The sequence below is a fragment of the Magnolia sinica genome, chromosome 8 (assembly GCF_029962835.1).
Source record: "Magnolia sinica isolate HGM2019 chromosome 8, MsV1, whole genome shotgun sequence".
Taxonomy (NCBI): domain Eukaryota; kingdom Viridiplantae; phylum Streptophyta; class Magnoliopsida; order Magnoliales; family Magnoliaceae; genus Magnolia; species Magnolia sinica.
Genome location: NC_080580.1, coordinates 47,298,970 through 47,313,394, shown reverse-complemented (window position 1 = coordinate 47,313,394; position 14,425 = coordinate 47,298,970).

Genomic DNA, 14,425 nt, shown 5'->3' with positions numbered 1-14,425 from the left:
ACCTTAAAAAAAAGGATCATTTTCCAAAACAAATGGTTGGATGGTTGGATGAAACACATGCATCATAGTGGGTCCCATAGGGATGGAAGGAATAGATAAGTCACATGTTCCATGATGGAGGTCCACAGTTGTGGACACATCACATACATAAATAGGTTTAAGTAAGACCCACAAAATGTTTATTTTCCACCCAACCTAGGGCACAACATACTGTCCATCCAAAATGAGGCCAACATGATGTTTATCTTCCATCCAAACTAGTCATAGGGTCACATGGGCCTAGGGCCCACTGTAATATTTATTTATCATCCAACCTGGGCCACTATAATATCTATTTGCATCCAACCTGTTGATAAGGTCTTATAGACCTGGGGCCCACCATAATGTTTATTTCCATTCAAACCTGTTAATAAGGTCATACAGACCTGGGGCCCACTACAGTATTTATTTATTTATTTATTTATTTTTATTTTTATTTTTATTTTATTTTTATTTTTTCAACCTTGTGATAGGGTCACATGATCATGGGACCCATTGAAATGTTTACTTGCATCCAATCTGTTGATAAAGTCGCATGGGCCAGGGGCCCACTTTACTTACCATTCAACCAGTTCTTAAGGTCACGTGGGCCTTTGGCCCACTGTAATATTTATTTGTCCACCAAATTTTTTTGGTATGGTTATGTGGTCCCGGGGGTCCACCGTGATGTAGTTCACAAATCCAACCCACTCATTGTGTGTGTCCCACCAATTTAAGGGTCCAAACCGAGTTTCAGGTGGATCCAAGCTGCATGTGGACCCCAGCAGTTGATTCCATGTGGCTTGGTACACCACTGCATGAAAGGTGATGGTGTGGGCCATCCGAGAACTTTTTATGACTAATTTTTGGAACCAACGCATCATAAAAAGAGACCTATTAAATGAACGGCATGGATGTACAACATACATCATGGTAGGATCCACAATTGAGGCCAAGGGGGCCTCCCTATTTCACGCTGGACGTCCAGACTCCTCTGGACGTCAAAGCATTTTTATTGTTATTATTATTTTTTTTTATACTAGGTGGGACCCACATTAATTAGATCCACTCCGTCCATTATAGGTGTCCCATATAATTAGGGGCCCAAACCAAGTTTCAATCACATCCAAAACTCAAGAAGGCCCCACTAGACGATTTTATATTTTTAGGCATGTTATCACATGATTTTAGATGGTATGGCCCACCTAAGTTCCGTATATGGCTGATTTTTGGGTAGGCCATAGCCGGGAGGGAGACCCACCAAATGCACGGTTCTGATGTTCACACACATCACGGTGGGACCCACGTCCGCTCGGCAGAGACGCTGCTGGCGTCAGCGGCAGCAGCAGGCGCTGCTGCCAAATATCTTTTTTTTTTTTTAATTTCCTGTGGTTTTTCATATATAGGGCCTGGATTTGAAAAATCCAACCCGTCTATTGTGTTCTACAGCCTCAGACCAACCTATTGAGACTAATATGCGACATATTTTTGATGCATAGAAGAATCACGGTGGGTTTTAATGGCAGTACCACTATTTCCTATGGTATGGCCCGCTTGATTATCAGATTGGTCTCAAATTTCGGTTCAACGCTTAAAATAGGCTAAGGAATGGGATGGACGGTGTAGATTAGTTCTATGAATCAAGGTAGGGCCTATATGAGTGACCCACCCTAAACTTTAAAAGCAAAGCATATATATTTTTTTTTTGTACAGATAGTACACGCCAATGCCAAAACACACACTTCACGTTAGCCACCCTCACGTCCAGCGTCCCTGGACGCTGGACGGCATGCATAAACACAGTGGTGGGTCCCATGCCGATGTGGCCATATTTCATCAAAGTGGGTCCTCACATGAACGAGGCCTACCTGATTTAAATCAAACCGATACTTGTATTTCCACCGCCATAAGGTAGGGCCCACATGACTTGGATGGTTTGGATAAAACATACCTCAAGGTGGGGTTCATCCAAGTGGGCCACACATCACACAAGAAAAAAAGAAACATGAGGAGGAGAGAGAGAGAGAGAGAAGCACCCACCTCGAGATCTCTTCTTCCTTCTTCCGCCAATGCATGATAGAGCCCCAAAGAAACAATTTCATTGGTGGAGATGATCATTGGATGGTGGAGATGGGAGATAGGGAGGTGGGCCACACTAGCTCTCTCATGGGAGCCATGGACGTGGGTTGCTCCATGGAGGGATTGCTTGGAATGGAGAGAAGTGAAAGAGAGAAATGATGTAAGGGAGTGATGGGAGAGAGAGATGGTGAGGTAATGGGAATTAATGAGTTTGACTTATGGGGGAAAGGGAAGGTAAGGTGGTAGGGTAGGGTGATGTCACCCCTAGGGTGACATCATAGTAATTATTTTTTTTCTAGGAAAGTACAACAATAGGGGTAGGTGGGTCCTACGATCAAGCGATCAACGACCTAGATAATGCACGGGCCGGATCTCATAATCTGAGCATTGCATTGACGCACGAGACGCGTCGTCGAAACCGCGGCGATGTCGTGGTCGCAATGATATAGGTCTCGTTTTGAGTCGGCTTGGGTTTACAGGATGTGACTCAAGAGCGTGCGCCAATGTTATCTACGCGTTGCGGGTCGTCGAAATTCGACTGGGAGGACCCGGAAGTTTATAGAATGGTACAGGCTAGGATACGGGTCTTACAAAGACTATGTCATCCATTTCAACGCTATAACGACCTTGGAATTTCTTGTGATAATCTTTCCTTAAGTAGTTATTTTTGGGGTAATTAGTGCTTTACTCGATTGCTTGTGAAATCCGCATCAATCACTTTAAATTGTATCTGCATGGCTCTAAACGTATAGATTAGTGAGCGCTACGTTACTCTGAAATCTGGGATCCATCGCTAAATCCAGTTGTTCTGGGAAATTTTTGGAAGATCTGGATCGGACCTGGACCGCGCGTCGAAAGTCCAATGGCGATGATCTTAGGCTGTTGCGGTCACTGAGTTGGGCTTGATCTTTACCTCGAAAATCAAGTCGATCCGATGTTCTGGGTCGATTTGATTGAGTTCGGAGTGAAGAGTGTGAGAACGGTTGGAATTTATTAAGCTTTTATTGAAATCTGAGTCATGTCGCTTGCGCGATGATTTTAAGCTATCTGACCGTTGGTTTCTGACCCAATTTCACCCTCTGATCAGGATAGTTGGCCCAGGCATATCCTAGTGCTTGTGGACCTGATCGAGATTCCGTGATCGTTGTTTTGAGTGTGGTTCGCCACGGCTGATCTGAAGAGCCGGTCGGTATGAAAACTCAGCTTGACCTAGATCCATGGTCAAGGAGCTTAAGTCCAACCTTTCGTGGTTATAGGCCCACCAGAAGTGCTTCGTTGGATCGAGAAAGGCTTACTTTGGTTATAACCTAAGTATACCTTGTCCCTAGGGTTATTTTCATCAAGAAAAGGCCTATTTATAGTCCTTAAACCCTAGCCCTCTTTTCCATACGATTTTCTCTAACCCTAGCTTGGAAAGAGAGTGGAAAAGAGAGAGAAAGTGAGAGAGATAAGTTGGTGAATCATCTTGATTTCTTCCTTGTTCTTCTTCATCTTCGAACCTTCACTTTGAATCGTTCTTCTGACGATTCTGAATTCCTTTGGGGTAAGTTAACCTAACCCTAACCTATGCTAGAGCTTAGACTAGACTTGGTATTGTTGTATCTCATTTCTATCCTTATTTTAGGGTATTCTAGTGCCGTTGACGAAGACAACTCGTCTAAATCAGCTCGGCGGTTCTTTCTTCGCTTAAGGTGCGGACTTTAAGTGTATTGGTTATGGTTTTCAAGGCTTTCAATCCCAGTTAGTGATTTATTCTTGTTATGGATGAGATTTCACATGCCAAATGTTGTGTTTACATTGCTTTCCTGATAGGCATGTGCTATATTGAGATTTGTGTATTCTAAGTGTATTTATAAAGTACCGTATACGTATAAAATACGCACTTGTGTTTGCCATGATTATTTGTCATGTATGTATGCTAGATGCATGTACGACAACTCCTTGGAAAAAGGAATTGTCTAAGTGCATGTATTTCAACATACGTCATGTATGTTGATCCATGTATGCTAAGTGTTTGTGGAAATGCATGAATGATCTAGTGTAACTGAGTACACTAAATGTGGGCGTTGAGAAGTGATTCTCAATACTCCTATGGATGCGCATGTTTTCCTTTATGCAGTTACATTCCAAGTTATTTAAATTCAAGCATTACCTATGCTTACATGTATGTTAAGTTGTTATTTCTTCAAGTGATGATGTACCATGATTTGAGTTATTGTTCCATTACTGTTTTACATTCCTTATGAGTATCTGTAGTAGTGTAAGGTGTTTGGGACTATGCCTTAGTCCAGGAGATCGGTAATTGACCCTATATTCGTGGTTGAGATTGCTTTCACCACGTAGGACGTATTAGACGAACCCGAGCCGTATTAGAGTTGGCGGCAGTGGTTTGGCCACGTGGAGTGTTTGCGCACTCTATGTCGTTCAATTCAACGTGCGCTCGTGCTAGTCGAGTTCGTCAAATAACCCGATTGTCCGATGTATGTTAACCATATATGGAAACTACTGCTTGAATCTAGGGTACCGAACTTACCAGTGAAATCCTAATAACCATGGTACCTGATCCGCTAAGACTCATGAGCCGGACATGGTGGTATGGGACACCGTGGTCGAGCTGTCGGCCTACGCTGGGGTGACGAGCCTCCCCGTAGTGACCAGTGAGCAATTAAACTCGTGAGCCGATTATGGTGGTATGGGACACTATATTCGTGCTGTCGGCCTACATTGATTGGTAACGAGCCCTTTGTAGTGACCTCGAGCATACCTGGATACCGCAAGGAGGTGACGAGCCGATCTGTGGTAGTAAGGGCATGAAAGGCGTGCATTGATTGGTGACGAGCCCTTTGCTACGACCTCAAACATATGATCGTATGAGATATCTAGGATTGACGACCCTAGTATGGATTACTGTTTGGATGGTGATATGAGGAAGGTATCTTAGCTTCCCAATCCTGCTGTGTGAAATGGGCTAATAACAACTTGGTAATCATATCCATGCACCGCATTTGCATGTGCTTTGTAGATATGGCGCACTTTGAGGCGATGTCATGCGTAACGTAAGATGAAGACGCTGAGGGTGTACGTGTGAGGGCACGCATCATATTGCATTCATACCTGCATTAACAAGAGTGCTTAGGATTTATTTAATTGTCCTGCTTTATCATTACTGTTTGATTGAACTGATAACATGTTAACCAGTGCCTTATTGTTCCACTGAGTTGATCACTCACTCCCATGTTTCTGGGGCGGTGTTACACACCCACCAGACTCTGTCTTAGGCCCTGATGTTGCAGATGTGGATGCGACGTCTGAGGCAGAGCGGGAGCTGGATGACGACGAGGCTGCCTTCTCCTATATGCAGTTTTCAGACGGGTTCTAGCGAGCCTCGGTCTGTTGCGCGGGATCTCTGGAATTATTTTTTTGGGAACTGAACTGATGTAATTTGATACTTATAATTTTGTTAAATAACACTTTTACACGATCTGGTTGTATATGTAATTCAGGGATTTACACTTGTACACATTTTACTATAAGTCTTCCGCTTGCTTTATTCACTTGTCCCTGAATCATATCTGTGTTTTGGCTTAATCTATTCCATGTTTTACGCACTAATACAGTCAACATACATCTCTCATTAATTATGTTGCATAAGTGATGTTTTGGAACTCGGGAGCTGAGTTATGCTCGACCCCCGAATTTCAGGGCGTTACAAATGCTGAAGCTGTCTAGGTCGATGGTTATTCCAACCAGATAAGGTTTGGTGAGAACTCCCCAGATACCCTCACCAACCTACTTAACCGAGTTCAAAAATATTCTAATGCTGATGAGTTCTTTAGTTCATGAAGAGCTACTCGAGGAGGAAACAACTCGGCTAAGGATAGGAAGGGAATGGAAGAAGGGGAGCCCTCTACCGCTAACGCCAAAAGAAAGAAAGAGGACGACCAAGAACGAGACCAACGTACTAACCAATGTCCGGAAAGTCGCTTCCACCCCCCTTAAATACCAAGCTAGAGCAGGTACTTAAGGAGGCTAGACTGAGCAAGAAAATGTTATGACCAAGCTGAACCAGTCAACCAAGTTCACTAATAAGGCTCATCAACTAACCCCGACCTTGACATAAGTATTGAGGGACGTATCGACTAAAAGACATGGAGGGTAAGCTCTTACCTCACCCATGGAATGTCGATCATTTAAAGATCTATTACTCTTGAGGACTCAAGAAGTCCTCCGACCAAGAGTGCATCGACTGACTAATCTACTCGACGAGCAACCTCCCTTCTCAGAGGAAAAAAAGGTGCTCAGAACGACACTACTATTTTTTTATATACTACCTACAATAAAAGAACTTCCCCAGGTCAGGGGAAGGGAATTTCTTTTAAATGTTATTCTCCACTATCCAGCCTAAATGATCGACTACGAAGACTTTCCTCAATATAAGGGAAGAAAGTCCTCCACTATGAATTCTACAATGAAAGAACTTCCCTAGGTTAGGGGAGGAGAATTTCTTTCAAATTCTAACTATCAACTATAAATCAACATGCTCGACTTCATGACTAGAAAACTACATGCTCGAATATTGTATCTACTAAGTCATCATACGCGGCCACCTATATATAAAGACAAAAAAATCAAGGAACAAACATGGAACGAGCTGATCTTCTCATACATTAGTTCAAAAATTACTCCTCGAGCTCATAAAGTATAGAGCTCGGAAGTATGGGGCTACTATTATGTGTGAAATGGAGCTAAACAAATGTATAAGACAGATGAGCCAAGCATCCAGACTTGATGACTATGAATTACTTGAGGGCCAAAAATCGCCCCGACCTTTGGTGTCGACTACTTTCTATATCGGCCTCAGTTATCACTTTGGCCCTCAGGTACCAACCTTAGGTACCGACCTTGGTCTCAAGGGACGACCTCGACCTCGGAGGGCGGCCTCGGATATCGACCCGGCCTTAGATACCGACCTCAGTCTCGAGTACTAACATTGACATCGGATATCGACCTCGGCCTCAGGTACTAACATACCTTGGATATTGACCTGGCCTCAGGTATTAACCTCGACCTCGAATATTGACCACCACATCGGGATAGAAATATCCTTACAATATATAAAGATAGGTGTAATGACCCAGAAAATTTTGTGCCAAGACCCGAGTACTACCTCTATTTTCCTTAGAAGCTTTTTGTGGGGTATTCGCGCTAAACTCGATTGCTTGTGAAATTTGCATCAATCACTTTAAATTTGATCTGCATAACTCAAAACTTGTAGAATAGTTAGCGCTATGTTACTCTGAAATCTGGGATCCATCACTAAATCCAGTTGCTCTTGGGAATTTTTAGAAGCTTTGGATCGGACCTGGACCGCGCGTCGAAAGTCCGATAGCGATGATCTTAGGCAGTTGTGGTCACCAGGTTGGACTTGACCATCACCTCAAAAATCAAGTCCAGATGATGTCCTGGGTCGATTTGATTGAGTCCGGTGAGAATGGTGAGAAATTAAATGTGATTTTGTGAAATCTGAGTCGTGTCGCTTGCGCGACGATTTTAAGCAATCTGACCGTTGGATTCTGACCCAATTTTACCCTCTGATCAGGGAAGGTAGCCCAGGCATGTCTTTATTCTTGTGGACCTGATCGAGTTTCAGTGACCGTTGAATTGAGTGTGGTCCGCCACAGCTGATCTGTAAATCTGATCGGTATGAAAACTCAGCCTGACCTAGATCCATGGTCAGTGAGCTTAAGTCCGACCGCACGTGGAAAAACAACCACCGGAAGTGTTCCGTTGGATCGAGAGAGGCCTGTTTTGGTTATAACCTAAGTATATCTTGGCCCTAGGGCTATTTTCATCAATGTTAGGCCTATATATAGACCTTAAAACCTTCACTCTCTTTTCTATACGAATTTTCTAACCCTAGCTAAGAAAGAGAGAGGAAAAGAGAGAGAAAGTGAGAGAGAAGTTGGTGAATCATCTTAGATTTTTTCCTGTTATTCTTCATCCTTAAACCATCACTTTTGAATCGTTAACCTAACCCTAATCTGTTTTAGAGCTTAGAATAGTCTAAGTGTTGTTGTAGCTCATTTATATTCTTGTTTTAGGCTATCTTGTCGCCGTTGACGAAGACATATCGTCTGAATCAGTTCGGTGTTCTTTTCTGGCTTAAGATGCGGACTTTATTCGTATAGGTTATGGTTTCCAAGGCTTTCAATGCTAGTTAATGGTTTATTCTTGTTATGGATGAAATTTCACATGTTAAATGCTATGTTTATCTTGCATTCCTGATATGTATGTGTTATATTGAGATTTGTGTATTTTATGTATATGTAGGAAGTACCGTATACGTATAAAATGTGAACATGTACTTGCTATGATTAACTGTCGTGTACTTATGCTAATTGTATGTGTGACAACTCCTTGGTAAAAGGAATTGTCCAAATGCGTGTATTTCAACATGCGTCATGTATGTTGAACTATGTATTCTAAGTGTTTGTAGAAATGTCTGTATGGCCTAAGGGGTAGCATATTATCCTATTTGCGGGCATTGAGAAGTGATCCTCAACTCTCCTATTGGTGCGTATGATTACCCACATGCAAGTCACTTTCCTTGTTGTTTAATTTCAAGTATTACTTATGTTTAAATCCATGCTAAGTTGATATTCTGCAAATGCTCACATACTACATGATTTGAATTGTTGTTCCATTACTATTCTAAATTGTGGATATGAATATCTGTTGTAGTGGAATGTGTTGGGACTAGGAAATAGTCCAAGAAATCGGTAATCGGCCTTGAGTTCGTGGCTGAGATTGCTTTCGCCACGAAGGACGTGATTTAACGAACCCGAGTCGTATTAGAGTTGTCGGCAGTGGTTTGGCCACACGGAGTGTTTACGCACTCTATGTCGTTCAACCCAACGTGCGCTCGTGCTAGTCGAGTTTGTCAAGTAACCCGATTGTCCGATGTATGTTCACCATGTATGGATGCTATTGTTTGAATATAGGGTACCAAACTTACCGATGAAATCCCGTTAACCGTTGTACCTTGATCCGCTAAGACTTATGAGCCAGACATGGTGGTATGGGACATCGTAGTCGAGCTGTCGGCCTATGCTGGGGTGACGAGCCTCCCCGTAGTGACCAGTGAGCAGCCAAATTCGTGAGCTGATTATGGTGGTATGGGACACTATATTCGTGCTGTCGGCCTACATTGATTGGTGACGAGCCCTTTATAGTGACCTCGAGCATACCTGGATACCGCATAGAGGTGAGGAGCCTTATTGTAGTAACGAAGGTATGATATGCGTGCATTGATTGGTGACGAGCCCTTTGCAACGACCTAAAACCATATGATCGTATGAGATTGCCTAGGACTGACGACCCTAGAATGGATCAATGTGTGGAAATTAATATGAGGAAGGTACCTTAGCTTCCCAATCCTGCTGTATGAAAATGACTAATAACAACTTGGTAATCATGTTCATACACCGCATGCATGTGCCTGGAAGAGGTGGAGCACTTGAGGTGATGTCATGCGTAACGTAAGATGAAGATGCTGAGGGTGTATAAGCGAGGGCATGCATCATTCTACATTCATCCTTGCACTAACAAGAGTAATTAGGACATGTTTGATTGTTCTGCTTTATCATTACTGCTTGATTGAATTGATAACATGTTAACCTTTGTTATATTGTTCCACTGAGTTGATCACTCACTTCCACGTTCTGGGGCGGTGCTTAAACACCACCAGACTCTGTCTTAGTTGCAGATGTTGATGTGACCTCTGAGGCTGAGCAGCAGTTCGAGGATGATGAGGCTGCATTTTCTTTCATGCAGTTTTCAGGCGGGTTCTAGTGAGCCTTGTTCTGATGCGTGGGATTCTGGGATTTCTTTTTGGGAATAGATGATGTCATTTGATACTTGTAATTTTTGATAGTAACACTTGTAATATGACCTGGTATGTATTCGGACTTCAGGGATTTACACTTGTACACTTATATTTCTTTAAGTCTTCCGCTTGCGTTCTTCACTTATCCCTGAATTATGTTTGCAGTTTGGCTTAATCTATTCCATGTTTTATGCACTCATACAGACAACATACATCCATCATTCAATATGTTACATAAGTGATGTTTTGAAACTCGGGAGCTGAGTTATGCTCGACCCCCAAATTTCAGGGCGTTACAATAGGATTACCCTTCGAGATCTCCGCCGAAGATCACACCGATCAAGGTAAAGTCGGAAATATTCTTAGAGTTGGAGTTCGACTCTAATAGGTCTCTCAAATCAACTCAGATACGCAAACTACCTAAAAAGCCTATAAATATACTCACTGTCATGGGTAAAGTTACACAATAAATATCCCGATTCTATTGTGAGTTAATAAGCCTAACTTAGGCATCGGAGGGTCCCCGGCCTTAACTGGCTCCCCTAATGCATTCTCTTGTTCTCCATTAATTGCAGGTACTCAGCGGCTCGCAGGAAGTGAGGTAGAATTGACCATATTTATGCATCAACAAAGATATATATGGATTTTCTCGATGAAATTGACACATGGTTTGATCCCATTGAAAGAGCCGAAAATTAGTCATTTTGATAGTTGTTGCAAATCGATTTTTTAAAAAAGGGCATTCGGTTCTTGGGCATTTAAATATGTTTTTGGTGTAATAGAAGCTTATGTTATTCCATGATCATATCCCTCATTCCAAGCCTCTAAACCAATGAGTTTCAAGTAATCTTTCTTGAGATTAACACTCTAATGAGGATTCCAACCTCCACCTTGAAGATGTGCTTGAACTCTACCATTTTCTAAATATTAGACTTGAACCTATAGTCAAATCCTTGTTTAAATCCTCTAAAAGACCTATATAAGTGAATCCCCTAGGATTACAATATTCTCACTTGTTGTAGAAGAATTCACCAACCTTCCATCACCTTGGTCACCTCAAAGGAGCATAACATGCAAGGTGGTTGAGCTTGGAGCTGAAGCATTGATAACGCATTGGTATCGTGATTGGGGGAGTAAAGGGGAGTTGATTGAACCACAGGAGAGCATCAATTAAGCAATCCGAGAAAGCTCTACAAAAAGGGTTCAATTTGACAAGTTGTCATTCGTAAAAGTCCGAATACACTCTTTCTTCGTGTAGGATTGAGTGTAAGAGTTAGAATTTCCAAACTCAACTAGGTTCTTGTGTAGGACCTTGTTTCTTGTGTAGGACCTAAATTCAAGTCCTTGTGTATCCCACCGGACACAGGTGTATAAGTGTTAGTCTCTGAGTGAACCTTCGATGAGAGTAAATGTAAGTCTTTGGACTAGGACCGAGGTTCTTGGTTAGCCTATAGAAAACCAACTCAAGTCTCTTGCGGGAGCCTCTTGTGAGAGTGTATGTCAGTAGGTTCTTGCGTAGGACCAATGTTCATGGCGAGCCTATAGAAAATCATATAAAGTCTCTTGTGAGAGCTGGTTCTTGTGTATCATTGTAAAGGTTAGAGGCGAACCTGATTTAAAACCTCCAATAGTAAAATCCAGTAAACTCATGGGTTGAGTGCATCCACCTGGAGTGGAGTAGGGAAACCAAACCACTATACATGCTTGTGTTTAGGATTATCTTTGAGCACTTGTTTAATTATGCTTATGTAGTGAATATTTAATTATATATATCCATGATTAGATGAAGTTAGGAGTTGATAGGAAGTACAACCCATGCACACTTGTACATTATCATGTTTATTAACTAGTTGCTTAACTGCCACATCTTTTATAGTCTATGTGATTAGACCATCTATTAACTTAGAAGCCTTAGAGTTAATTGTCTTGCTCAATTTAAATTACATATTAGTTTAAGTTAGCAATTGTATTTTAAAAGGTGAAATTTTTTATTGGTCCTAATTACCCCACCTTCTAGGACATAGCTTCATTCCTTGGTTCCCCCATGCTTCCGCATACATAGCTCGTGGGCCCACCAGACACAATTTTTCTTTTATGCAGTACATTGTTGTTTAACTATATTTGTTGTCCACATTAATAACAATGATTTTAAATAATATTTTCATTGATTTTCTTATATATTTCTTACAAGAAAGTGGTGCATATATACATGTATCAATACATTATATGTAGACAAAGTAGGATCAATTAGTTTGTTAAGAATCAATTACTTTTTGGAAGATATCTATAATACTCCCCCTCAAGTTAGTGTGTGTATATTATGAACACCCAACTTGTGAATGAGATGATAAATTAACAAGCACTAATGAGCTTAGTTAAGATATTGTTGGGTTGTTGATCTATTTAGATATGAGCAGTACGAATGAGGCCTGATTAAATTTTTCTTGAATAATGTACGAATTAATTCTAATATATTTTGTGCCTTCTTTAGCAACAATATGGAGAGCAGACTTGTTATCACAAAAGAGTGAAACAGGTTGTGGATGTGTCACTTGTAGATCGCGGAAGAGATAAGAAAGTCAAGTGATCTCACAACATGTAGCCATGATACGATATTCAACCTCAGCAGAAGAGTAAGAGATCGTTGACTGTTTCTTGGACTTTCATGAGATGGGAGAAATGCCCAACATGATACAATAAAATGTAATTAAATGATGAGTCTTTGGGCAACTAGCCCAATATGAGTCATTGAACGGTTGGAGTTGTAGAGTTTGTAAGATAGATGAGGCGACTAATGAGGTGACGATAGCTGGTTGGATCAAATAGTAGACTTCTATTGTTAGTGAGTTTCAAGTATTTTTCCATAGGAAATGAAATGGTACAAGCTCCAAAAAAAAAAAAAAAAAAAAAAAAAAACCAGTATCTTGAAGAATTTCTAAAGCATATTTTCTTTGAGAAAGAAATATGGCATGTTGGGAGTGAGCCACTTCAATGCCTATAAAATACTTAAAAAGACCAAGGTCTTTGATTTTGAATTTTGCATAAAGGAAGTCGTTGAGGGCAACTATAGAGCTGATATCATTGCCACTAATGATAATGTCATCAACATAAATAAGAACTATAGTGAAAGATGAACTAGTAGATCATGTGAACAAAGAATAATCTGCCTTTGACTAGGTGTAGACAGCATCAAGTAGTGTTTTAGAGAATTTAGAAAACCATTGCCGTGAAGCTTTAACCCATACAATAATTTATTGAGGCGGCACACCCTAGTCTCACCCTTTCGTGCAAATTCAGGTGGAATGGTCATGTATACTTCGTCATTAAGATCGTAATGTAAAAAGGCATTATGAACGTTTAACTGATGAAGATGTTAATTGTTAATGATAATAATGGCTAATAGGCAACATATAGTAACCACCTATGTCTGATGAATTCGGCCCTACACAAGAGCCTAGGTCTTACACAAAAATTTATTCGAGTTTGGATTACAAACTTGTAACGCCCTGAAAATTCGGAGGTCGAGTATAACTCAGCTCCCAAGTTTCAAAATATCACTTATGCAACATATGTAATGATGGATGTATGTTGTCTGTATGAGTGCATAAAACATGGAGTAGATTAAGCCAAACTGCAAACATAATCTAGGGATAAGTGAAATCTGCAAGCGGAAGACTTAAAGAAATATATATGTATATCTACGTAAGTCCCTGAGATATGTATGCTCTGCCAGGTCATAATTACAAGTGTTTGTTTTCAAAATATAAGTATCAAAATGAAATCATCTATTACAAGGAAAAACCCAGAATCCCCGTAGATCAGGACACGGCTCACATGAACCCGCCTGAGAACTGCATAAAAGAAAACACGTCTTCATCATCCTCATACTCCTGCTCTGCCTCAAGGGTCGCATCATCATTTGCATCTAAGACAGAATCTGGTTGGTGCTGAAACACCGTCCCAGAATGTGGGAGTGAGTGATCAACTCAGTGGAACTATACAGTAAAAGTTAACATGTTATCAAATCAATCAAGCAGAAATGATAAGACAATACAATCAAACACGTCCTAATTACTCTTGTTAATGCAAGGATGTATGTAGAAATGATGCATGCTCTCGCCTGCACTCCCTCAGCGTCTTCATCTTACGGTACGCATGACAACCTTCCACAGTGCCTACGACGCCAAAGCACATGCAATGCGGTGCATGAACATGATTACCAAGTTGTTATTAGTCCTTTTCATATAGCAGGATTGAGAAGTTAAGGTACTTTCCTCATATCAATTTCCACACAATGATCCATTCTAGGGTCGTCAGTCCTAGACAATCTCATACGATCATATGGTTCTAGGTCGCTGCAAAGGGCTCGTCACTAATCAATGCATGCCTACCATACCTTAGTTACTACGCTAAGGCTCGTCGCCTCAATGCAGTATCAAGGTA